General features: G+C 42.3%; 1 long non-coding RNA gene across 1 annotated transcript in view; it reads right to left on the bottom strand.

Moving 5' to 3' along the window:
* The window catches only part of LOC307231687, an 87,284-nt gene that overhangs the window by 39,209 nt on the left and 20,544 nt on the right, over positions 1-27,531 (bottom strand). The window contains exons 2-3 of the long non-coding RNA XR_013844208.1: positions 23,049-23,151; positions 5,830-5,887 (exon numbers count right to left, since the gene is read on the bottom strand). This is a non-coding gene — a long non-coding RNA (uncharacterized lncRNA). The remainder of the gene's footprint in view (positions 1-5,829; positions 5,888-23,048; positions 23,152-27,531) is intronic.

A 27,531-nucleotide genomic window follows, 5' to 3' on the forward strand; every position in this document is an offset into this window, starting at 1 on the left:
CCAGGCTGAAAACAACACCAGCGCTGACACGGAGGAGGCAACTGAAACGTTTTAAGCAAAAGAATCTGAATTCTCTGCCCCAAGTAAACATTATGTAATTCGGAGCGGCTGGCACTCCACAGATCGCCAAGCAATCAAGCTAAAGAGCGGCGAGGAACAGTGGAACAGCTGTGCAAAAAATAAATAAATACATGAAGCTCCGAAAAAAAAAATGGCATCCATCAACGTCCATGTGCTCTGTGCGTTTGCGCAAAGCACTCCAAAGTAACCTTCAATGTGGGTAAACAAAGCATTCGACGAAAATATGCGAGTTTGGTCTGAAATAAGTAGTTCTGATCGAACCAAATATAAATATGAACTTCACGACTTTTCGCACGCTGTAATGATCTGTGCATCTTGTCCCTTCCAGATCGTCTACCACTCCGCCGCAGCTGACGTCAGCCGCCTCTAGGCTTTGGATTCCTGGCAAGGTGCTGCATGAGTTTATGGTTGGATTTCCAAAAAAATTTTGGACTAGATTCATACTTTGGTGTTTGTTGTTTTTGTTTGTTCGTCAAATACATTCTATGACAGGGCGTTTCATTGCACTAACCACCAGTGTAACCACCATTTGGCACTGTTTTTACTTTTAACTCACAACTTGGTCACAAAAATCATATCAATTAATAAGGAACTGAAGATTTTCCCAAAAGGAAACTATGACTGCTATGTGTGCCTTTCTTTATTGCAAAGCTTGGTCTGGCTTTGGCTGCGGGTTGCTTTCTTTACAAAAACAGTTCATCACACATTGACACTGCGAGTGAGATGTTTTCTAATGCTGTTCAGTGGCACACAGGTGATATCCTGAGCTGACGCCGGTCGAGGAATCCCCCAGTCGGTGACAAATTCCACTTGCTCAAAAGACGCACGCTCTTCGGCGGCACCCGTCCAGAAAGCTGTCAAATTCAACAGATCCCCATCGCCGCACCGTGACACACCACAGGAACACGGACGTTTGTGTTCGACAGACAGAGACTGAGACTTTAATCCTTTTTTTTTTTAATATGTGTGAGCGTGTGCTGGCCAGCGTCCTGCTCCGAGCGTCCGTATCGAGCCTCCTCCGGGCTTTGCAATCAGGCTAAAAGGATGTCGAAGCCGCTGTCAAGCCTGGACGTAAATCAGCTTTGCAGGTTGACTGTTGGCATTCATTCCGCAGATCGCCTCTTATTCAAGCCGCAAAGCCACAGGAAGCATAAGGAGAAGCTTTTATCATCAGTTTGCTCGGTTATTGACGAGTCCGGAGGCAGATGTTTTGGGTCCGTTTAAGCACCGTGTCGGTGTTTACCCCTGCTCCTATGCGATGAGAACAAACCTAAGAAATCAACGACTGCTTCAGATTGCACAATACACTTAGAGTGCAAAGAATCACTACTCTCTCATCACCTGAATAACAACGTGGAAACCTAACGCACAGCATTCAGAACATGGAAGCTGGCAATGGTCATAAAGACAGTTTTTTTCATTGATTGGCATTGAAAAGTGATTCATTTGGTGAAATAAGATGATCACACATGTGTTGATTAAGATAAGATAAAAAGATCAACCTTTGCTTAGTCCCACAACGGGGTAATTTATATCGTTCCAGCAGCAAAAAGGGGACAGCAGAAAATAAAGAGCATATCAAGTACACACTATAAACGATATAAAATATATAGAAACATAAAAATAAAAAAATCACAATGAATAGGAACCAGATGGTACTAAGTGTATTGCACATATCTTGACACAGATTAGTCTGCACATAAGCAGTCACTGTGTTCAATGACCATACAGAGGCTTTTTTTTTTTTTTTTTTATTATCATTGTCATCCAGAAATTCAGTATAATGATTACTATGACAGCATTTATAGAGATCCATATATCTATACATTATGCTTTCATCCTAACAGGAATAGAAAACTGCTTTTAAACTGCTTTTAAAGTGCTTTTTTTATTTCTTTAACTGAATTTCATGTCTGAATTTGAAACCTAACGGCAAAATAATAATAATAATAAATAATACAATTAATAATAATAAATAATACAATTAACATTATGAACATATTTTGGTCAAGAAGGCAAGCACTGAACACATAGTAAAGTTTCAGAGTGGGGTGTTTAAAAACTTGATGGGTACAAATTCAATGCCCAGTTCAGTATCTACATGTAAGAATATATTAAAGAACCTGCTAAACCCTGCAGCTCAATGCCCTGTTCATACTTTCTATGTGCTCAAACTAGACCGAAGGTTTACTTTGTTTGGACGCAAGGAGTCGTTAGGAAAGTGATGAAATAACCTCTGTGCTGTTGAAATTCGTCAACAGCATTATCCTCCAGAAACGACAGCCAACTCCATTTATCTCTGCGAATTCAACTATTTTGAAATGTTGGAATGATGGTAGGATTTTCATACAATACCCATCTGTCTGGTTTCACGGTTCAACGCATCATGGGATATGCAACATTCACATTTATTACTGGATGTGATCACATCTCAAGGGCCCTTTTGTCTCAAATGACCTTTTTCCCCCCCAAGTCTATATGATAATATGTGACGGAGAAAAAAATACGATCAGATGATCCCCCGGGCTGAAGAGCGGTTTTCTAAAAGGCAATCACCCAGGAGAGAGCAGGGCCCAGGAAGATCAGGAAATAAAAGCAAGGACACGAGCACCGGTGGAAGGACGGTGCTTATTAGTAATAGCACCATGTGTCCACCACTTATGTGCGTGTGTAGCGGTCAGCGGCATGACAGGTCTCTCCGTGTAGGAATATATTCATTTGACTGTTTGGTGCTGAGAACATAACCGATGCTCACGGTGAGTTATATCATCCTCACTATGACAGAAAAGCTGTATTCCATCTAAGCCTCGTGTCATTAATGCTTTTTTCCTTCCCTATGCTCCTCCCCATCTCACTTCAACCAAAAACAATGGTCATTTCATGGTCATTCCAAGTTCTGACGAAAATATTCGCCGAGATAAACATTAAAAGCGCGAGTCGTTAGGCGTTCTCGGAAGCAAAGAGTGATGTCACATCAACCATATGACACGCATCGTTTCCCCCGGGGTGGAGTTGTAGCAGCGGAGGTGATGCACATGGGCGTGCGGGTGCTGCGCGGTGGCCCTCACGCAACGCGCGTAGTAAGGCCCGCCGCCAGGAAGAGGAATCAGTGCAATACCTACAGTACTATCTTTAAGAAAACGTTTACCGAAACGAAACGCATCGAGATGGATTACTCCTCATGTTTATTTCGCAGATATGTAGGGACAGGTATGGTTCATATTTTAACGGTACCACCACTTTTACGATACTGCTTATCCAGCCGGTACTTTCACGGCACTCGTCAATCGTTTTTTGTTTTTTTTGGGGGGGGAAACAAATTAAGAGCAGAATTAGCACCCAGAGGAAAAATGCAGAGGGAGAGAGAAACGGGTGCAAATTGCGCATTACGTTGTACGCTGCACCGCATGCCCACCCCTCACACACCCCACACCCCATGCAGAAACATGCAGAGGGAGTTGCAGGGATTCTAAGTTCAGCTGTGCACCCTTCCCGTCCCCTCTTGTAAATAAATTAAAATAAAGTTCAGTATTTGTATTTCAATTATTTTCGCTGCTGGGTGCATATAGGGGAAGCACTGACATCATGCCATCATGCATATTTCACACCATTACTCTCAACAAAACACTTTCCTTTCACTACTTGAGGGCAGTGCAACAGCATAAGATTAATCTTTAACACGACCATTGGATCGAATTACACTGTGAGCCAACTCCAGATTAAACAGTCGACGATTTGCTTTGACACATTTCACTGAGTCACTGGAAGGAATCGTCCAGCAAAATATTCTGGAGAAGCTAAGTTATTTGATAGCTTCGCCCCAGAAGAAGGATAATGTGGTGATGGTAATGAAATGGAAAACATTCTGCCAGGGACAATAAAAAAGTAAATCCCATCTCGAGCATTATGTGGAAGAAGACCACGGCCAAGGTCATGCTTTGACAGGGGTTTCCAAAAAGAAAAAAGGAAGAAAGGGTTGATGGAGCACCACCGGACCAGGCCAGACTAGAGAACAGAGGAAATGTGTCACCGTGATGTCAACTAAAGAGGTGAATACTGAACATTTTGGTCCCAAGTTTGAATGATACTGTAGTCATCTTCCAACCAATATTAACAGCAACATATATGAACACTTATATCCGAACACTTATATCCATTAAGGCAAAATGTATGAATTTCAGGACCTAAAAAAGAAAAGCCTTATTTACTGGGGATATGTGGCTTGGCAAGTATCTAGGTAACGTATGTGGTCCAGGTTTATCAACTGCTGCCCCATGACAGAATTCGATTTAGTTATTATGTGTCTTTAATTTGTGTTTAACGTTTGAAATCAAATCTGAAAATGATGGCAAAAGTTGAACACATCTCAAAGTTAGCACTGGTTGGAATGTAACATTCCTCTGGATCAACTCTGATTATGATCCAGCTCAGTGTGACGCTGTGGAGGCTGATTGGAGCGGATCCCAGAGAGCCCTCCAGAGACAAAGCAGGAGATACCAGGAAGCTGTGAAATCCCTCCGAGTAGCAGTGTGTGTGTGTGTGTGTGTGTGTGTGTGTGTGTGTGTGTGTGTGTGTGTGTGTGTGTGTGTGTGTGTGTGTGTGTGTGTGTGTGTGTGTGTGGGTGTGTTGGAGGGGGAGCAAGAGTATATGTGTAAGCAGAGTAGAAGTGTAACTAGCAAGGGCTGGTATGATCATGTTGACGATAAATTGTCAACAAAATAGTGACGATTAACAACTGTCTCAAGCTATCATCAGCCTATGATAGTGTGATCATACACCTTGACCTTACGAACAAGAGCTATTTATTGGCATCAAATACAAAATGAACTCAGACATAACTTCACCAAATTACAATCTCACACCAGGGACACAGCCCTGAAAACTGCAACAGTCCAGACAGTATTCAGCTGACGTGTTCCTCTTGGTACATGGAGCAAAACAGCCGTACATTCCTAGATCACCCCATTGCCAGTAAACCAAAACTTCCAATAGGGCGGAGCAGAGGGGTCAAGTGTACACGCCCGAGACATTAGATCCCACCGAGGTCAACAAGACATTCTTCCAGCGCTAATTGGAGCATATTTTTACCGCCCCATCCTGATTATCATACGGGAAGCGATGAGCTTGGTGTATTGTTGACATTCAAACACCATGACCATGGTGTTCCGACTCCGTAGTCAAAATTCAAAGCAACGGGAAAAGCTTTACGCCGTTCTTAACACGGACTTAAAAAGGCCACGGAGATGGAAAACCTGGAAGCGAACAATGTCATTTGCAGCCGCGACGACTCAAGAGCCGCCGCAAAGCGAAAAAAAATCCAGACATCAAACTTTAACGGCGCTGGTCCCGGTGCATAGAAATGAAGTCATTAGAACGGAGAACGGGGGCCGTCCCCGCCGCCTCTGACAGCCGCACCTCGACGGCAAATTCTATTCATAGGATTTCACATCCAAATTAGCTCATGGAAAGAGAATTCTGAATATTTCCAGGTGCCAAACGGAGGGGAGAAGTCGACGGGTAACTGAGCTGTGGATCCCAACGAGTGCAGCGTTACGATCTGGGGGCTGAATATGGCGTAAAAAGGCAGGATAGGGATTTGGATAATGGAGGAGCTTGGTCTGGGTACGTCTCCGCCGGCTCTGTCGAGCAGCGAGACAATCCTGTTAGGGGAGTCCAGTGACATTTGCTCTTTGGATTGTCCCTTCATTAGTTGGAGCTACTTGACGTTAAGCGGGATAAGGAACTCACCAGTCCACACTGCGGAGGGACTTCTCTCCTAAAATAGGATGTGAGGCCACGGTGATCCCTGGGAAGGTGAAAGAAACGTTTAAGGTTAAAACTCTGAAGATGAATGAAGAATCCCATCAAAGATTCAGGAACAAAATTGTTCAATTTGTAACTTGTAGGAGTTGAAAGTAAAACAAAAAATAAAAAATAAAATAAAAAAAACAGGAATAAGGAAAAAATACATGTACTGTATGTGTTGTCTTCTCGAGCATTAGGCGACCTATTCACTTGTGCAAAGTATTTTTTTTCAAGTACACACAATGAAAATACTTAAATTACTTATATTATATAGTAGGCAGTGGCAGACACAGGGGATAAGCAAATAGCTGCTGAAACAGTGGGATACATGGAGTCCTATTGTATAGTTTGAGGTTATTCTTTTTCTCTATTGGCTGACAGTTTTTGTCATTTATACCCATTTCATAACTGCTGAAAACTACACTGTCTGCTGAGAAAATGTAATTTTACCACAAAAATATGAGTTAGCACTATGCAATATTTGGTTGCTTTACTGTAGGCAACACATGATTTCTTTACTTTAAGTAACACTTAGCTGCTTGACTATAAGTAATAACAGGTAGCTCTGCTCCAGTAAACACTTGGTTGCTTTACTATCGGCATATTTGGTGCTGAGACATGTATGTGGGTAACGTTGAGCAGCGTTTAGCAGCGTTGAGCAGCGTTCAGCGCTGGCAGCACAACATTCCAGTAACAGCTGAGCTTGTGAGAGACGTGCAGCAACAGGACACCACGGCTGAACCACAGACCAGGGCTGCACATCAAACCTGAAGGAATCTGCAGATCCTGGCAGCATAACTCCTGACGGCTGTGAGGAGTGATTTGCATTTTAATGCCGTGATCAGCTGAGAGTGCTGGGATTCGTCACTTGACAGTGAATGAAAGTGAAACACACTTCACTTGAAGAAAAATAAGTGATCCACCTTTCTTTCCAATCGTCATGTTGCCATGTCCTGATTAGGGCTGTGACGGTATGATTTCTTTTGAAAAGCAACGTATAACCAAGGTATTGCGGCTTACCGGGGGGGGGGGGGGGGGGGGGCGGGGCGGGGCGTCGGAGCGCAGGTGCACCGTGGCCCCGGCCGGTACCGTCAGAGAGGGAGCGATCGGGGTGCAGAGCCGCGATCATTTAACATTATATAGTTATGTTTACAATGATATATTGAGGGGGACAACTCTGTTTTTCCCCAGGGAGGGGCCCCTGGCCGGGCCCCCTTCATATTGGCATTAAACGGCCGAATCCGAGTCGACTGAAACAATTCTGAGTCGGGTACAGCCCTGGAAATGATGAATAATAATCTCACACACACACACACAAAATAAATTCCCAATATGTTTAATGCCCCTCCCTCTGACGAGCGGGAGCGGACTCAGCGGAGCAACTGAAAAGCTTCTCCAGAAGTCCCTGAACAAAGGTTGGAAGACAATGATGATAACTAAACAATGATTATTGTGTTTATATTTCATATCCCCCTGTTACTTTCACCAGCAAAAAAAATGAAACAGAAAAAATTATTATTAATTGCGGCGATGACGGTTATGAGCTCAATACCGCGGTGCGGTCACGTGACTGCGGTATTGCAGTTATCGTCACAGCCCTTGTCCTGATCACTTTGAAGGATCCGTGATTACATTATTGTGGCCAGTAAGGACTCTCGGTCACATCCTACTGTGCCATTCAAACTATATCTAAATCTACAGCCAAACTTTATCCCAAATACTACGTAGAAAAACCAAATGCTGAGAGAGCTGTTTAACCACCAGCGTTGGCAATGACTCAAATTATCTTGCCTTTTGTGACTGAATATAAACAGTGCATAATTTGAATGAATATGTTATCCATCAATGTTGTGTACGCTGCAAGCTATAGGAGCTGAATAAAATGTAATGACCAAAATGGAAGAATTTTTTTTTGTTTGTTTGTAATAAATGGTTTTGAATCTACCGCATCTCACAGCAGTACTTTCAATACACTGCTTCGGAAAACGAAACTTCTCATTTACTCATTATGTCAGTCATGAAAATTCTGTAATTACCCAAACCCTAAATCTTGCGAAAATATATCAAGTTGTCCACTTCAATATATCAAACCCCACACACACACACACACACAGAAACACACACACACACACACAGAAACACACACACACACACACACACACACACACACACACACACACACACACACACACACACACACACACACACACACACACACACACACACACACACACACACACACACACACACACACACACACACACACACCCTCTTGAGAAATAAGAGAAGAGCACAACTATCTTTGACAACAATATTTTTCCAACCATGTCATATTCTCCATGAGACAGAGATGCACCATCTGCTCCCCTTCCATCGCTGAGGTTTGCACTTCCATACGCTCCATTTGGGGAGCCGGGGATGGGGTGTTCAATAACCCACAACTGAGTAAAGTGGAAGTGGGTGAGCATCAAGTTTGAGTTGATGAACAGGAAAGGAGTACACAGGCTCTCAATTAGCATCATACGGACGTCCGTAGAGGCCATGCAATGTTATTATTTTGAGTTCCGTTACCTCAAGATCACGACATATTTATCTTGTGATCAGGACATAACAGAAGTTGTTTAGTCGTGATCACAACTTATTGACTTGCACGTGCGTTAAGACTCCTTGGTCCGTGTCCCCAGACGGATCGGGTGGGTAGCCGACATCGCCACATACCCAAGTGCCACCGCTGAGCACGAAAGGGCCCTCCATGATGGGGGGGGGGGTAATGTATGAATTTTCTTTATTTTTTTTAATGTATTTCCCCAGAAATATGACACAAAGCTTGCCCCTCTCTCTCGATCTCCATAATTATCCAATCAGAATGAAATAAAGGTTGCCGTGGTGGCGTGGGGTGGGCGTGGTAGGGAGCGATGGGCCCATGCGCCCCCTCCATGCGTAACGGAGAAGGAGCGATCGGGTTGCAATTCACGCCCACCATCTCCAATTCACAAAGAATGGCTTGCGGCCGCTAATGGTACAATGAATTGCGCATCAATTGCGCCCACCATCTGAGCTTTTTTAGCGACCTATTTTCAAAAGAAATTGCGCTAATGATACGCCGGCGCAAACATGGCCATAAAGTTTTGCTGCTGAGTGCAATTTGCCCTTTTTTTGTGTCTGATCACAATTATCCATATGGCAAATAGTCCCTGCATCCATTGGAGTGTAGTTACGCATTCACGCCGCTGTTCTACACTTGCCTGTTTAACAAATTATCAGTCTTAAATAAATATAAAACTTATAATAAACTTATAATAAATATAAAATGTAATATAATAATTGTCGGAGAGTAGTTGTTTTGATTTAAAGTGTTTAATGAAAATGTAAAACTGTAAGGAAATCCTTAGATTTGGCGCCGGTGCTACGCCAAACCCTGACAGGGAGGTTGTGGGGAACACCCGATAACCTGATGTCCCCCGCGCGAGCGGAAATGCGCAACAGGGTCTCCACGTAACAGGGTGGGGACCCCGAGTTTTACTTAGTATTTTGGGGTTTATGTGCAGTAACTATAAAACATTTAAATAGTATGAGTAAATCTATTAAATTTTTTTTTATATATATATATATATATATGTTCTATAATCAATGTTTTCACTTTCGAAATTCTAGTTCTCACTGAATCTTAATATTATAATGTAGAAATGATGTTAATTTAATATATTTTGTACCAAGTTCCGGGCTGCTGAACCCGAGGCCGCGGCCTGCGGAGCTGTCCATGGTTCTGAGGTTCGAGGCCATCTGTGGTTCAATGCCAGTTTTGACCACTTTTCATGACTATTTCCTATAACTTTTTGTTGTTTTCCGATATCTTTTGAGTTTAATAGGAATTGTAGAAGCATTTTTGTTACGTTTGTAACGCCTTTTTTGTACAACAAATGATTCAAAGTTCCAACAACTTTCTTTGGGAGTGCATTTTGAAAACCACGGACTGCCGCACGCTCCAATACCTTCAGATGCCGTGACATAATATTTGTAATACTAATGTCAAACTATTATTAACAGATTACTGGAATGTCTGGGCGTGACACCCCTTACAAATGCGCTTCAGTTGCACCAGCTCTCTGAAGACGATCACAAAGCGAAGCCTAATTTTTCTGGTCTCGCGCAGTTACCACCAGGTCTCTGCAGACGGTAATAGTGTCGCTCTAACTGGGTGAGGCTATTAGAGCCGGTGATTGTGAATTAGAGGCTATTAGCAACAAGGCTCATTTGCATGGAATGGGGCCAATTTTGCACCAAATGTATGCATCAAAGCCCCTTTAAATACGCGCAAATAGCACCGGCGCACCGAGACGGCGTTTGTGTGGCAGCGCAGTTAGCGGTGCATTTCACCATTTGAGGGTGCATTGTGAATTAGAGGCTCGCCTTTTCTGTTATTTGCGCCAGTTTAGCGCCCGCAAAAGCCACGCAATCGCTTTGCGAATTCGCTCCTGTGCTTTCATAGGTACTTTATTTTACTCCATTTCCTTATTGAACGGAACAAAAAAAGACCCTACATAACGGGGACACTTTCTCAGTCACTCTCTTTCTTGCACTGAGGATAGTCTGCTCCGGTCGAGGGTCGCAGCAGCGGCAAGGGGGCCCTGGGGCCAACGATGTGGACCCGGGAAGGCGCAGCGAGTAACCGGGTCCCTGCGTGACTCTCGACCCTGAGCCCTTCCAAGCCGACCCAGAGCCGGTTGCGGCACTCTACCGCGGAGAAAATGCGCTCGATGGGGGCTGGCCGAGGCCCGAGAGATCAACTTTTATCATGTCGTGATCACTAGAAAACAACTTAAGGCGTGATATTGAGATAATGGAACCCAAAATAATAATATTGCATGGACTCTACGGATTTCCGTAGCATCATGGATTTCTAGCTTAATCCTGATCTGGAGGATTCTGAGATGAACTGGACATTGACCTTGATAGAGCAGTGCAGTGCAAGACATAGAACCAGTGTTAAATCAAACTATGCCTGATTAAATATTGATTAGGTCATTATATGCATTTGATTATTTTGTCAAAAAAATATCTTTGGAAGGAACAAGTTTAAGTTCACTTCACAAAGGTTCCTTTTCACTTCAGCATTGAGATACATTTCTGGGCAATTCAAAACTCTGACCCACTTATTTTTTCCCCGTAAATAGTTCCCTTGCTTTTCCATTCTCGCTGCCAGCTCTCTGAAAAAAAATAAATAAAAAATAAAAAATCGAAATTCACTTTGGCCGTGTGGTATCTGCAGACAGATCTGAATCTGTGGACCTGGTGCCAAGAGATGACACACAATGATCCAAAGAAAAGGGACAAACGCTCCATACAGGGCCACAGACAGGAAGCCATTAGATGGAGATTTTTTGGGTCCATGCATGCCTGGGGGGCCGTGAAGAGAATTTAACTTAATATACTGTTGGCCTAAAACCAGACACACCCTGTGCTACCAGCATAATTTACTGTTTTGAGAAACAACCCTATATAGTTTAAAGTAAATGTTATCTGTTGTTAGCCTTCAGTGTGCCTGCAGCATTTCACCTTGACATGATTATTAGTTAAAACCCGTCAGTATTGCCTCAAGTTTATTCTCTTCAGTACAGACAACTACAGTACAGTTTCATGTAGAAAAATCTAAGCTAAAATGTAGGGAAAGAAACTGTGAAAACTATTTACGTTGTTGTATTGTTGTTATTGATAATATCTAAACAATGTATGTAAATTTATGTTTAAAAGGAAATGCCTTGGTATTTGACCGATGACAGAATATTGCAGGAATATTTTGCGTTAGGAGTTTCTAAGTGAGTCAACAGCACTGAAAGTACTGCTGCAGGTTTGGTGACTTCAAAATAATAAGAGAGGAACACACACACACACACACACACACACACACACACACACACACACACACACACACACACACACACACACACACACACACACACACACACACACACACACACACACACACACACACGTTCCAAATTATTATGCAAATTAGTTTTAAGTGTCATAAACATTTAATTTTTTGTTTTTCAGTTAAACTCATGGATGGTATTGTGTCCCAGGGCTCTTTGGATCACTGAAATCAATCTCAGACACCTGTGATAATTAGTTTGCCAGGTGAGCCCCATTAAGGAAAACTTCGACGTTCCACATTATGAAGCAGGCCACAGGTTTCAAGCAATATGGGAAAGAAAAAGGATCTCTCTGCTGCCGAGAAGCATCAAATAGTGCAATGCCTTGGACAAGGTATGAAAACATTCGATATTTCACGAAAACTTAAGTGTGATCATCGTACTGTGAAGAGATTTGTGGCTGATTCAGAGCACAGGCGGGTTGGTGCAGATTAAGGCATAATGAGGAAGGTTTCTGCCAGACAAATTCATGGGATTAAGAGAGCAGCTGCTAAAATGCTGTTACAAAGCAGCAAACAGGTATTTGAAGCTGCTGGTGCCTCTGGCGTCCCACCAACCTCAAGGTGTAGGATCCTCCAGAGGCTGCAGTTGTGCATAAACCTAGCAGTATCTACCAAAAGTGGTTCAAGGATGGACAGCCGGTGAACCGGTGACAGGGTTATGGAAGGACGCCCAAGGCTCATTGATGCGCGCCGTCCAGTCACAACTGGACCATGGAGCAACGGAAGATGATTGGTCTGATGATTCAAGTTTTCTTTTACATCATGTGGATGGTCGGTGCGTGTGCGTTGATTACCTGGGGAAAATATGACACCAGGTTGCATTATGGGAAGAGGGAAAGCCGGCGGAGGCAGTGTGATGCTCCGGCAAATGTTCTGCTAGAAAAACCTTGGTTTAGGCATTCATGTGGATGTTACTTTCACACGTACCACCTACATTACCACTAAACTAAACTGTTGGGCGGGTCAGGTCTGTTTTGGCAGCACGAGGGGGACCTACACAATATTAGGTGGGTGGTTTTAATGTTGCTGATCAGTCGCCGCATCCCTCAACACACACGGCACCCACCCACCTTGCGCTAGGGCTGCAGGAACGAAATTTGAATAGAATTTAAATATTACAAAAAGAACAACAATAAAGTTCAATATAAGTTCAACCAGTTCGTTGCACAGTGAACGCACATAAGAGAGAAATGTACCGGTGTGCAAAGCCCACATCGGCAAGACTGTATTTCGTGTCGGAAGTGATGCTGCCTTCCACAGGAACTCGGAAGACGGTAATTCGTTTCGGAAGTGATGCTGCGTTCCACGGAAACTTGGAAAACTATAATTTGTGTCGCTAGTCACCCCCCGCCCCCCGCCCCCCTGGCTATCACCACAAGTACATTTCAGACCTGTAGGAAACACTGATGTATGTACAGGGGGTGGATAGAATTACGAGAATACCACATGAAAAAGGAGCTCGGCTGGCTCAAATCACAATTACAAATGCAGCTGCAATAGTTAGTCACAACAGGTTGATTGCCAATTAGAAGTACGTGTCAGCTACAAAAGAGGTTTGATAATTAGCACTTTGATATATTCGTTTTCAAAGTAACATAAGCCATCTAACAGAGCGCCAAAGAGGCCAGAGAGTCTGCCAAGGGGAAGTTAAAAAAAAAAAAAAGACAATGACACAGACGGACAAACTAAGTAATGGGGGGGGGGGGTAAAAGAGATTGCTAATAAATATACCATCTATTACCAGTTTCCCTGTTTTGCTTTGTATATACTAAATTTATTGAGAAAATCCCTGGAAGACAAGGAAGTAATTCATGTGCATAATTAATTCCACATTAGCCTCCAATTTAGTACCCGGGCCAAGGTTAATTTCATAAAGTATAAGGTCCAAAACAAACAGCCACTAATTAATTGCAATAAACTATAATAATATTATAGTGAAAGAGTTTTAGCAGAACCTGAGGCCCCCCCCTTCAAATCAAGTGAAACAGAGCGGCCTGAAAAGGACAGATAAAACCAAAGTTGCGTGAAGTTACGGTGAGGACGGGTTTTGTCATTACTTTCAAAAGTAAGTGAAATTATGACATTAACTTAGTTGGCAGCTGTCTTGATTAGTATTTCTTAATCTCCAATTCTACAATCTCTTAATTCAAATCCATACATCTCAGCTTATTTTTGGGCAGACTCGTCCCTCAAGGTAAGGTGCCCAGAACCCCCCCCAGGCCCCCCACCTTGGCCCTCTCAGATGCTGACTAGCGCTTGGCCGAGTTACAAGATTAACAGACCTGTGAGAAAGTCCAAATGGCAGAGCGGTGACTAATGATCGATACGTGGGTGAGGTCACGCAGTGAAGGCTCTCCTCATGTGCCGTGTAACCCCAAAAGACAGATTGGCCATTAGCCGGAGGAATCTACTTTCCTCTCATCTATAATACATGGCTGCATGCTCCTCGTTCACTTAACTGACCAGCTGCCTTTCATTAGTTATCAGGAGGAAAACGTGTATGCAGGGAAGTCAAACATTTAAAAATAAATCAGGCATCTGCTTTGACGATATCCTTACTTCTTTTTTTTTTGTGTGTGTGTGTGTGTGTGTGTGTGTATTTCTGTACGCATCAGACTAATCAAAGTTTGCCTGGGAAAAGTTCCAAATATTCTCGAGGATAAGGTTAATGCAAACCCACGCAAAGCCGAAAAAGGGATACGCCAAAGTTTTTTCCTCATGTGATAAGAACTTTTGAGGCAAGTAAGAATAGAACATTTATAGTTATTTTGTACACAAATCTACTTGCTGAGCAAGGGCTGTTTAGAAAAGAAGCTGATTCCAAGCATGATCACTGCAGACGCCAAATCAACTGTAATTATCATGAAACCATCATTTATTGAATGAAATTAATCTGCTTGAATATGCACGGACACTGAAATTAAACATGAATGAATCAAAGCGAAGAGCGCAAATGAATATCTAAACTCCTTCTTTAACTCGACATCAGGCTTACTAAAAGGTTGAGCAATACGTATGTTTGCGGGGGAAAATACCTCGACATTTCGTTAAAACCAGATTGGAGTAAAGTTTTGCCAAGAATAAAGCACACCAGTCTTGCCCGACACATCACATCAACTTAAACTGTGTATTTTCATTCACATGACATTTCAAATTGAGTTCTAATCTCAATTAATACCTCAGAGGCAAAGTGGTGACTCGTCCGTCATGACCCTCCTTCACTACCAATGGGTTCTAACGAATCCAACATTGCATAGAGCGATGCTTGTGAATCCATCCATTACTTCATTTACTTGACATTTGGAGATGGAAAACAGCTGAAAGTTGAACAGCTGAAAAATTTAGATTTTTTTTTCTGGCGAATAGCCGTCCTTCGTTGACTGACCATTAAACATCATTGAATATTAAGGAACTGTCCCCCGAAAAAGAAAAAAAAAAAAAAAGAATTACGGCCTTTTTTTTTTTAATCGGAATTTATAAATTATAATTATAAATAAGGGGAATCATAAATATATTTTGTTACGCGACTTTGTTACAACTAAAAACAGCGGGGCTAATTCACAAAGCATGGATTGCGGCCGCACCATGAATGACGCCTCAATTAGCGCCCGCTATCTGTGCCATCTTTGCATCCGATTCACAAAAGACACTGTGCTAATGATGTGCCAGAGCGTGTGCAAGAGTTGTATTTAAGAAATAGATTGTATAGCATTTTTCTTTTTTACCATGCAGCAAACTTTTTTTTTTTTAATCTTACTTTTTTTTAAATTTAATAATTTATTATTTAACTGTTTAACTGATAGCATTAATCGGTCAAATTTCTTATTCGCGGTTAACGGTTGAACGGTTAATTATTAACATCCCTAGTTGAAGGTTGTACAGTGAAAACATGTCACGGTTGACAAACTGTTAGACGAGATTTCTCTAAACTTTCCTTGGAAAACTCTGAGGCCAAATGGCGAGAAGGCTCTTTGCCACAGGGTAGAAAGAGAGTTGTTTGTTTGAATTTTCTCAGGATTTTTTAAAGGATGAAACTGGAATAAATAAACCTCAGATTGATGAGATCAGGTTTGGCACCTACAACGTCTTCAATCAGTTAGTCAACTACTATTACCGTTATTAAGATATAGCTTTTGGTAAGTTAAGATTCAAAGTTTTGAATAACAAAAAGTTTCCTTCCCCTTCAGACGCACACCCAAACACCTTTAAACTTCCACACAAATGTCACTGAATGCAGTGAACACACTCCGGGCCTGTTTAGAGTTTCTCAACACTTCTCAATTCTTTCCTTGGCAAACTCCCTAAACTTGGCAACAGCCCTGTCTCCAACCTGTTTCAAAAAAGAAAAAAAAGAAAACGGGGGCGGGGGGGTAGGGGGTAGAAAGAAATCTGTTTGCTTTATTTTTCTTGTTATGAGGAGCACGGTGGGAAATCTGTGGCAAAAATCTTTGACCCTCCTAAATGGACTGGACACGGAGCAGGTCAGAAACCACTTCTGTCACTAAACTAATTACTAAATTGCAGACCAACATCTGACAACATCTTAACATGGCCATGACTGTCTATTTCCCCAAACATCACAAACTACAAATATAAACAGTATGTTGCATGTAATTACTGTATGTCAGTAATTAAACAAGCATAGGGGTTGAGATGCTTTATTATGAGCAGTCAGGTTACCACATGGGCAGAGCACACATCGCACTTGTGAGAGCAAAATGATCCACATTTCTGTGTAATTCAATATGAAAGCCAGAGGGTCACACACCATAACAGGGCAAATGATCCGTTCTCTAGAAATCTCCAATTTCAATTCCAAATATCAGCTACACAAAGCGTAAAATCCCATTTCTCATCCGAGCTCCAAAGCACGGCGGCATGGCAAGCACAGGGCGTATTGGTGGTGACAGCTGAAACATTAACCCATTTGAAGAGAGATGCACAACAGGCTTGACTTAACACTGAAACAATAGGAGGCTGGACAAAAGGGGGCTTGGTGGAGATCAAGTCTGAAATTCTGAAAGGACTGACTGGTTTGTACTGTGGCGGACAAATCAAAACCAAACATGAGAGCACATGAAGGTGTAACAGCTTCATTCAAAGGTCATGTCACTCACTGGCAATCTCATACGGAGGCTTGGGCAGATGAAGAGAAGTTGGAAAACATATTATATCAACTACTTTTCTTAATATTTCCATTAATTATACCTCCCTCAAAAAAACATCCCACATACTTCTAAAATATTAGAATATCTGGACATTGTGCTCTATGGTCTATTATATTACATTATACTACAGTACCGGATAAATGCAATTTAAGGCCAGAAACAAAGAAACATTTTATGATGAGAAAATAGAGATATTCATATTTACCAACAATTCCTAATTTGTAAAGTCAAAGTTTTGTGATTTAGGTTTAAGGTACTTTAATTAGTCGTGTTTTCAGTTGATTGACATTTGCCGTTTTAGAAATAACAACTAAATATAATTAATTAAAAGGGAATTCCAAAATGCTGAGGCAAGTTCTCACATGCTCACGAGGAGAGTATTTTCTCCACCGATTACTGTAAACCTCCAAATACATAACGTGGTTTATCAAATTATTACTTTTACTTTGGTTAAAGTTCAAGCATTTCCCCAAGAGACTAAAATTAGAGAAGTATGTTGGTGCATCTATCATATCATTCCCCCTGCCAAGGTTAAGGATATTAGATGTGTTTATGTTTTTGTGTGTCACTAGTTTGTGAATGTGCATGAGTAAATCGAGAGCAAGAGTGGACCATTTCCATCTGCAGTTCTCCTGGCCAAGATGATAAATGGCAAGTAGCAAAAAACTGTAGAGCACTGAAAGGCACTAGTATAAATGACAGGCATCACATGAATTAACCTGTGTCATCAATCATCACGATTGAATGAGACAGATCTAGAATGGCTAAGTGAGTAGATTGAAATCTGAATAAAAATAAAAGATTGGTCAAGATAATTGTGCATGTAGTTATGCCTACGGTGAGTATTTTGGGACAAGGGTTCAACAAGCTCTCAAGGTATGAAAGCCTACCCAGTAAACATTTTCAGCTCCCCCCCCCCTCAACAGTTCGTAGGAATAGGTCGCTCTCTTTCATGCAAGGTCATGCATGTAGGCATTTTCGGGCATTTTTTCCCACAACATAATGAGTCCTGAAGCCTTTAACCCTTATCGTATTCATGCTGATTTGATGAGGGGAACAACAAGTGATGCTGTTGCCTGGCGATTGCAATGCAATGTGTATGGAATGTCTCGGGGAGAAAACAGAAAAGACGTATACTTCTTAGAACTGGAATACTCCTCCATAGCCTACAATGATTAATGGAGGGGTGGAGGTTGCGCACATGGGAAAGCTCGTCCGTTTCCATGAAGCCTGACCGAGAGATCGGGGGGTGAGCTGAAATAGGCCATGAGGACTTATGACCCCTTCTCATGCTATGGCACATTCCTGCCATAACTAAGTTGAAACAGGCCCACGATAACTATAGCAGGCGGCCCATGGGGACAAGGCCACAGCTTGGTGGAATTTAAGCTGGACTCTGAATATCCAAATACAACCAGGAGGCTTAGGAATGTCAAAGTGACGTAACGCTATCACTTGACCTGCGTTCAACCAGTAGGCGACGTGACAGAAAACAAAGAAGGTGAGAAACATCTGCCAAATATTTTGTTGCCCGCAGCAAAAAGGCAAAAGGGTGTTTTGGCAAAACTTAAATGTTTATTTAACTTAAACCCGCAACGAAAATATGAGGAGCGCAAATTCAAAAGGTTAATTTGTTCATTGTGCAGTAATTGTCCCAAGGAAACAATATGGCGTTTTCTCCTAAAATAATGTACAGAAGTACAGTAGGGGGTCAACACAGGGTTCACTGGATATGGACGTTTCAGACCTTAGTGACTTCCTCTCTAAAGCTCTTTGATGGGAAATCTAACAACTGCTGGTTTCCAGAGCCCAGCTTAGCAGGGAATGGGGAAGAGGGCCAGGCTGGGCTGGGGGTGGGGGGGGTCAAATTGGTACTCCAGACGCTTGGTCTTTATATTGATCCACAATGACCTTGTCTCCATTGACACAGCTGACTCCAAGGACAGACTATTATTCAAGGTCTATCTTGCCCAGTTCCTGTGCTATAATTTCCGATAGTAGGGTACTTTGTATGTCTTTATTGATTCAAACCTTATCAGTAAGGTCCCATGGGGAAGCCGTAACACTGTTTACCATTTTAGCAAGATAACAAGTGCACTTTTAGGGAGCACTGTTGCAGTGGAGATTTGGGGAGGGAAGCACAGGAGTGCAAGCTAATCAATTTACCAAGGGCAATTACTGAGGAAAGTGCAGTGATCAATAGACAATAGAGTATCAAGAGAACTGTGAGTCAACGGGGGGGGGACCTTAATAGATTCATATACACAGCCAGACCACATGATAGGCTAGGTTGATCATTCTTTTATTACAATTTATCATCTTCCAAGGTTCTTGTATAGTCATGGAATTAAAACATTGTTGCATTGCGGTACAGATGTGCAGTCTCAATTTATGACCAATATGGGGGAGAAAGGACAAGATTGAGCTGCCATGCTACACTGACTGTTGAGAAAGATGTTGGGGTGGCAATTGCAAACAAGCAAAGAGAGAAAATGGTCTTTCTTGATTGAAGAAAATCTATTCAAATTAGAATGCATATACCCATTGACAGTTTCTTCAACATAAGTATTTTGTCTTGTGATGCAACACATTTTATCCCAGCACAGTGTAGACGAGTAGTCTAAATTCTGATTACATGCTGTACTGCGTTGTATTGTGCTGCCTCGGTGTAAGTCTGCACTCTAAGTTATTTAGTTTGCTCATCATGCCATTACACACGTATTCCCTCCCTTTATCAAATCACCACAACCCAATAGGAGATTGTCCTCACCGTCCAGAGATGAGGGGAAAATGTCTTTAAAGTATATTCTCCATTGTAGTTTTAAGTAAACCCTGTTTCGGGAGGTCAGCGCAGAGGCCTTGATGTTAAATATTTTCGATAAAGTTTGAGGGTTCGGCACCCCACCAGCTTGCCACATTTTGGTCAATACTGAGTTTAAGCCGAAGTCCTTTGGTTGAAAGTCGGACTCTATGACTCCAAGCAACTGCACCGCCGCCTCTTTCCTCATTATCAGGAAGAGTCTGAAAACAGAATATGTGGGGATTTGCCAGGATTTGGCCATAGACCTGGCAAGTCCAATTAACTGAAATTAATTTCAAAGTCCAACAAAAAAGTTTTTGTAGGACATGTTGTTAGTGCCAACTATAATTGGGAATAACCCAATACCATGATTCACTATGACAGACCTGTAAGATCACCAGGATTATGCAATTGTAAAGCAGTTTTTTTTTAGGCTAAGTCTCTAGCCTAATAAAGCAGACAAAATTCATAAATGCACATTTTATTATGCTTTTTGATGTCTAATTCAATTTAAATTCTTATTGAAGAGCTAACGTTCTTTTTTTCAGTGTGGTATCATAAATCTCAGGAGCATCCCATGCATTCATTTATCAAACATCTGGGAAAGAGCTTTTTTGTGGCTTTTGAACAAAACTATTAAATTAGGAAGCCCCAAAGCCCAAAAAAATTCCAAAGCTCTGAAACATTTGCTTCCCTCTTTAGGCAGCAATGACAAAACATCATTTTGATTTACATTTTCTCTTGTACACAGTAAGAAGGAAATCACTCACCACCATTGGAAGTTATATATTAAACACGGGTATTGATCAGGAATAAGTCGATATTTGACTGAAATTTCTAGGGCTGTACCCGACTCAAAATATTGTCAGTCTAATAGGATTTAGTTGTTCAGTGCAAAAATTCGAATATCTGAGCAACAGGGGCCTAGGGTTGGGTACCAAGACACAATATTAAACGGGCCCCGGGGCTAAATTATTAAAGACCTGTCAACGGCATTGGAGCAAATAGGAAAATTGATTTGCCATTTATTTAGTCTATGTAACCCATTTCTATATTGCAATAAGATTAAGATATTCGTCTAGGAAGCAGTTTGGCTATTATCAGAAGAGACATCTCTCCTCTCTCTGTCTCTCTCCCCCGTTCTATCACCGGAGACATGGAGATCTTGAGCGAGGGGGCGGGACCGGCTCCCACTGCCTGGCTCTAACGCAGGCACGAGGAGACGAGGGTGCAGATTTTATTTGGGGGGAACGTGGCACGGCCCAAACCATCGTGGCGCACGGAGAGCCGCGTTCGCCTCCGTGTCTGGACGCAGACGATTCACGCATGTCAAAATATATTTACGATTCCCCTTGTTTGTAATTCCCCATTGAAATGTTATCCCTGTGCATTTTGTAAGCGTATATCTGGTTTATCCTGTTATTGTAACGCACGCTGACTGACAAAAATAAATAAATACATTTAAAAAACGACTGCTCGACTTGAAGAATCTCAGTCGGCTGATGGGTTTCCCCACTGATGGTTCGACTCGTCGCCTTTCAGGGGGGTGGCCCTAGAAATGTCCGTACACATCAAATCCGAAACTATCCAGATAAAGAACCAAGTAGAAATAATGCAGCACCCATCATGTAGCCATCCAAAAACTGAAAACATTGGCATGCCTGAGCATGTTCTTGACCTTTCCCTTTCCAACGGGAGGCCCGGCTCCAGCCTCAACATTCCCTCCAAGGCTCTTCCCACTGCTCAAATTCTTTGTACGTTTTGCCAGCGTGTCATTGTTTGTTTTCCATGCGGTTTCCAGGGCAAGTACAGTTCCCACGTCCTGCTTACAGAACCAAGACCCCCTTTCTTCCCCGCCTCGCTGCTCGCTGTGCTCTGTGAGAGCAATCCACATCATGACAACACTGTGCAGGACTCTATATATAGTACCGTATACAAAGCCCTGTGTCTGTGCATCCTGACAGACGCAAACACACACAGACAAAGCGATGTGTAGAGCAACACACCAGGGCACAATTTGGGAAAATAACCGGATTGCGATTTTTTTCTAAGACCAATACTGCGATTGCGATTTAGTATGCAATCTTTTTTTAAGTTCCTTATCTTTCTCTGTATTATTCACTAAACGCAAGCAAATAATCTTTCTACAGTCTGACCAACACAACATTGGATACAGTCAACATAAACCGCTCTTTCCTGTCGGCCACACCCACTCGTTACGATGTAATGAGATAAATTGATGCATGAATTGATATGAAGAACATGTCATTATATAACTACTGAATGGTCAAAAGAAAAACCTTCAATCACAGTAGAATATTGACTGATTGATTTAACTTCAAACTTTGTGGTTGTTCAAATCTGAAAACGAACATTCGTAAAAATATTCCGTGTTTCAGCAGAGGTTTATAATTTTCCATGACAATGTGAGCACATACCTCCACACGCATCCTCTTTGCGTTCGCAAGTGAACGAGCTTGGTCTGAGCACCGCTCCTGAAATGTCACTAGATTCAATCTTAACGCATGCCTGTATTACCAGAGCAAAATCATCCCACACTGAGTGTTTTTACATGGACGCTCCTACTCTGAGGACTGGCAATAATCAGGTTATGGCAATAATGCGTTCCAAGTGTTTACATGAATGCCTATTTGCTATTCTACCTTAAATGCACATTTTGCGGTTGCAGAACACAAGAGCTCCCCTTTGATTTGTTTTTATTCTTGTTAAGTCTGGAGAGCCAGAGCATGACTGCCGTAGCCAGAGCTAAATTATATATATTTATATATATTAATATATTTAATTTAACATCAATATTTTTTCCATGATTGTAATCAGATGGTCAAATCCCATAATACAGTGTAAATAAACTGTCGTAAGCTATTCAATATACGTAAATTGTGTTTTTTTTGTCTATTTGTTGCGGTATAAACAATCTGTCTACTTGGGTCGTTTGGGAGATTGATCGCGTTGGGAATTCACAGTTCTGGTGAGTTGTTTACATCTTACTGGGATTGATTTAGACATGAGCACATCGGGAAAACCCAAAAGCGATCCAGCAAAGCATCGTAAATTAAAAGATTGGTCAGGAATCTGGCAGTTTTCATCAGGTTTCTCATCGTACTATTACCATCTTACTGTACGAACCGCAGTGCTGTGCTGTTTACATGAGCAGTTGTAATCCAGCGTACTCTGATTGGATTATTAGCGGCATGTAAATGCCCCCACCCCAGTTAGTGGAGGTTCGGGGTTAGCTTACCTGTGTGTCTTCACTTGTTATCTCGAGTATCGGAACCCGAAGGAGCGGAGCCAGCAGGTTCAGGCAAAGCGACAGGAAAGCCCAGGACCCCAAGCTAGTTTTCCTGCAGACAAACAGATCAGAGATAAGTGGAAATTGTATCAACACAAATTCAAACCGTCTATCGTACACTTTACGGCCATGGCCAAGATTAATAGGATTAATCACTTTTGTGGACATTGTTATCCTCTGTTTAATTCCGCAAGCCGAAACAAAGCTTCCTAAAATCATTATGACCGGTTAAGGCGAGATAACACCACCATCATCATCATCATCTTCTTCATGATAACAGCTCAACAAAAAGCCATCCCACATTTATATTACCCACAGGAGCCGTCACCTCAAGAAAAAAAAAATTATTAATCATTAAAACCATATATAACAATCAACGTTGCTCAACTGGCACAGTGGTGAGCCTCAATTCTCATTAAAAGCTCTGAGTCAACACCAATGAGAGGCAAACCACTCCTCTGACCTGAGTTCTCCCCCGCTGGCACAGTATCCTGGTCTGTTCCTCTGTATGGTCTGTTCGGGCAAGCTATATAAGGAGTTTGTTAGCGCAGAACTCAGCTCGTGGTTGTAAACTACAGTCAAGCAGGACGGACGGGATTCTGTTAACATCGAAAGATTTTTTTGGATTTCTTTCAGTTTGAGAAGGCACACTTGCGTAGGGTCCTTGATGCAGTGTCTCATGTCTGTGCTAAGGTGGGAGGAAGTGAGTTGGTAATGAATGTGTAATGTACCTGCTGTTTGCTTTGTATATCATAAGGGGTTCCGGGAACCCAGAAAGGGCTTTTTAGATGGAAAATGCAAAGTGGGAAATTCAAGCCCAGTGCAGTTTGCGACACCAGTTCAAGAGTTAGAATAAAGAGATGGGAGAGGTTTAACAATGGGGTTTAACAAATGCACTAAAGTGCATTTAAAAAAATAGTAAATATGTTCTTCTGTTTGGTAAATATGTGTTGGGTATTAACAAAACAATATTGTTTTCAACCACTATTGACTCATAATGTGTTGAGAGTGTGTGCTTATTTACCAACACCAACTTTAACAGAATATCCAACTTATGGATCTCCTCTCTTTTGTTAGAAATATGTAACTGTCGGTTTCCCCATTATTCATTTCACTTTGCATTGAAGCAAAATAATTGTGCATTTTTTTTTTTTTAAGTTATGATGGCTTTCGTCTCCATCGCGAAGAAGCACAATATCTGAGAACCCCAGAGAAGCCTTCTTAACACCAGCCTTTTTTCCAATGACTTGCTCAAACCACCACATTATTCGGATTATCCTCTCATGGCAGACTGAGAACCTAATTAAAAATAAGAATAGTGTGTTGATACTTAAAAACTTTGACAAAAGATTAGAAAAAAAACAGCCATAATGTGGAAAACGGGTTCTTCTCGCAAACCACAAGAGCATCATTTGTTATGAAAAGGGTCACAAGCAAGCAGAGGTAAATGAAAAAAGAGAGACAAAGAACATAAAATACAGAGAGAGAGAGAGAGAGAGAGAGAGAGAGAGAGAGAGAGAGAGAGAGAGAGAGAGAGAGCCAACTGCTATTGTACTATTCTATCCCAGAACCTCCATTGCCCTTTTACAGTTAGGGTGAGAGAGAGAGAGAGAGAAAGGGGGGAGGGACAGAGAAATTAAGGAGCATTTGCAATTTCAAAAAGGAGTGGATCAATTTCAGTTGTGACCACTTCCTTCCTCTGGATTTAATCAACACTGTGCTGCTCCTGAGTAGGCGGACGGTTAAACAGCCCGATGTGTCCATCCATGGCAGTTACTGTAACCAGCGGTAGTCGTGGTAAATCTGGTAACTGAACAGATTAGGTTAAACTCTATAGCCATTGCAACAAATCAGGATGCCATCTTGCTGTATTGCACTTGCACACGGCATTCCGATGGTTCAGCTTTTCCAAAAGCGGTCTGTAATTCTCAAGATCTCACTGTGTCACACGTAGGGGTGTCACGATTCTCCAAATCCAGGATTCCATTAGACTTTTAATTTTAAGGTCACGATTCGATCTTCGATTTAAACATATGTCTTTTTTTCCCAAGCACTGACGGCTATGCCATTGTTAAGTCCCTTCCACGCACAGTTCCCGGTAAATAACAGGGATACCCTTTCGGGGCACCGCTAGTGAGTTTCGCTATTCACACATGCAGCTACATTCAGGAACATTTCCGTCTTTTCACACAAGCCATGATAATGCCGGAATAGATGGTGCAAGGACAGTCCAGCAGAAGTCACACGGCGCGGTCCCGGTCCGCAGCCCCTGCTTGCCAGCAAATTCACTCACACGCACAAAGAGGATGTATGTGGCGGTAGCAACAGATAAAAATAAATATGCCCATGGAATAAATCCTGAAATAAATAAATAACGCAATATATAAATAAATGTAAACATAAAAATATAAATGATTTCATTGCACCGTGGGGTACATTACATTACATTGACATTTTCAAAACGCAAAGCGAGAAAGTGAAACTCCTGCAGCAGCGGTGGCGGTGCAGGTGCGCACTCGCTCCCCCTCCCATTTGGAAAACAGAACCCGCCCCCGCGTCGGGCAATATCAATCACAAAGATAAAGGGAAAATCGCGAACCCGCCTGTGATTTTGAAGTTCGAAAATGTACCGCTCATTTCAGAACCGTGACACCCCTAGTTACAAGGCAGCAGGTTAGGATTAAAAATACTCAAAACTAATTAGACAAGATTTCTTTAACGGCCAAACATCTGTGGTCCGCAACATGCAGACTCTGATGCCGCCTGGATGTTTTGTAATGCAAGTAGAAGAAGGGCTGATTTAGAAAAAGCCACGGACAAGGTGCGTATGCGTCAGGCCTTTGATGTTCAGATCCAGCAACGCGGCACAATCCCTATGGAACAGAAACATGCCAAGCTCAACAGAACCCAAATCAAAGACTTTGCATGATGTTGGCCTCAAAGCACAAAGACATTATCAAACTTGGTTGGAGACACTGTGATCAAAGGTTAGATAGTAGCTTGATAGGGGTAGACACCGCCGCGTCTTTTCTTACTTTTCATCGCGGTGGCAGTTTGGAGATGGACTATGTAAGAGGTGCTAAAGAAAATACCGGTACCAGTTACAACACAACACTAGCATACTGACGTCATCCCACTGAGCCCTTCTGTTAAGCTTAGCCACTAGCCCCTACACACCAACGAAGCATTCAAGATGCAGGATTGAAGATTCAAGAGGTTTATTTGTCACATACAAATGCATACAGGACGTTCATACATCTTAGGAGATTAAACTTTCAACCAGAATCGGTCACAGAGGCTTCGTTATTTCCATCAAAACCAGTATTCACTATAACAGGCCCGCATGGCTCGCCATAGGATCCGATAAGTGCAATAGAGTTGAGGTGTCGGTGCGGTTGTATCTGTTCGGGAGGTGAAAACAACACAAAACTACAAGGAAGCATATTCATTTTTGCTCTACCAGCTTCAGGAGCATCGCATCTCATTTGTCTGCACCAGTAGTGTTTGAAATTGAAGTTTGACATTACTGAATACAGCGTTTAACTATATTTATCCACAGGGAACATCGAGTGTACTTTGTGAGTTTGTGTCCTCAGCTCATGGACATAATTTTGAGTGGTTGACCGAATAATATTTGGAGAATGCAGATAGGGAGGCCAAATAATGCAATGGATAACACCTAACACCTGACGTTATTATTGATCCTCTTGGTGCCAGAGCAAAAATGGAAAGAGCTGGCAGTGATTGTGCCGAACCTTGGCGCTTACATCGCACGAGAATGACATAAGGCGCTATATTTAAACACGATTCTGCAAGAGCACGGGAAAGACGCTCCGGCACCTGGAGCGTTGCGAACTGGCCCTTCTTCCGTCTTCACCTTCGACCTCTCAAGGCATTTCTCCCTATTTCCGATTCTACTGTCTGTGGTCTGTGCTCCTCTCTGAAACATACGGCTTCTACTTCCCGTCTCCTGTCTCCAACCAGTAGCCTGTGGAGTCCCCTGCCCTGCTCCCAGGGTGGCTAGCTGGCCCTACATCACACACATCCTTGGACAAAAGGGAAACTCCAGATTGTCCTGGTGAGAGCAGCCACCCATGGCCATGCCTTGCGGGGTTAGTACTTAGTGTTTATGGCTGGCGCTAATTACAGTTTGGTGGACTTGCCAAGCTCCAAAAACTCCAACTTGGTACAAAGAAAACACAGAGCTGTTTGCAATGCTTCCATTAAAAATGTCTGTGCTTAAAACGGGGGCCAGATAAAAGATGGACGTGAGGTCAACTCTATCGGGTGGCCTAACCCATCACTGGGAATCAACCACCCGCTCCCTGGAGAAGCCCATTAACTAGTGGGCCACTATCATGCAGCTCCACTGCAACCCTGAGGCATGATGTAATCTGCATATACATTGTGTGGCTCTAAATTTAGACCACAG

This window comes from Zeus faber (assembly GCF_960531495.2).
Source record: "Zeus faber genome assembly, chromosome: 6".
Lineage (NCBI taxonomy): Eukaryota > Metazoa > Chordata > Actinopteri > Zeiformes > Zeidae > Zeus > Zeus faber.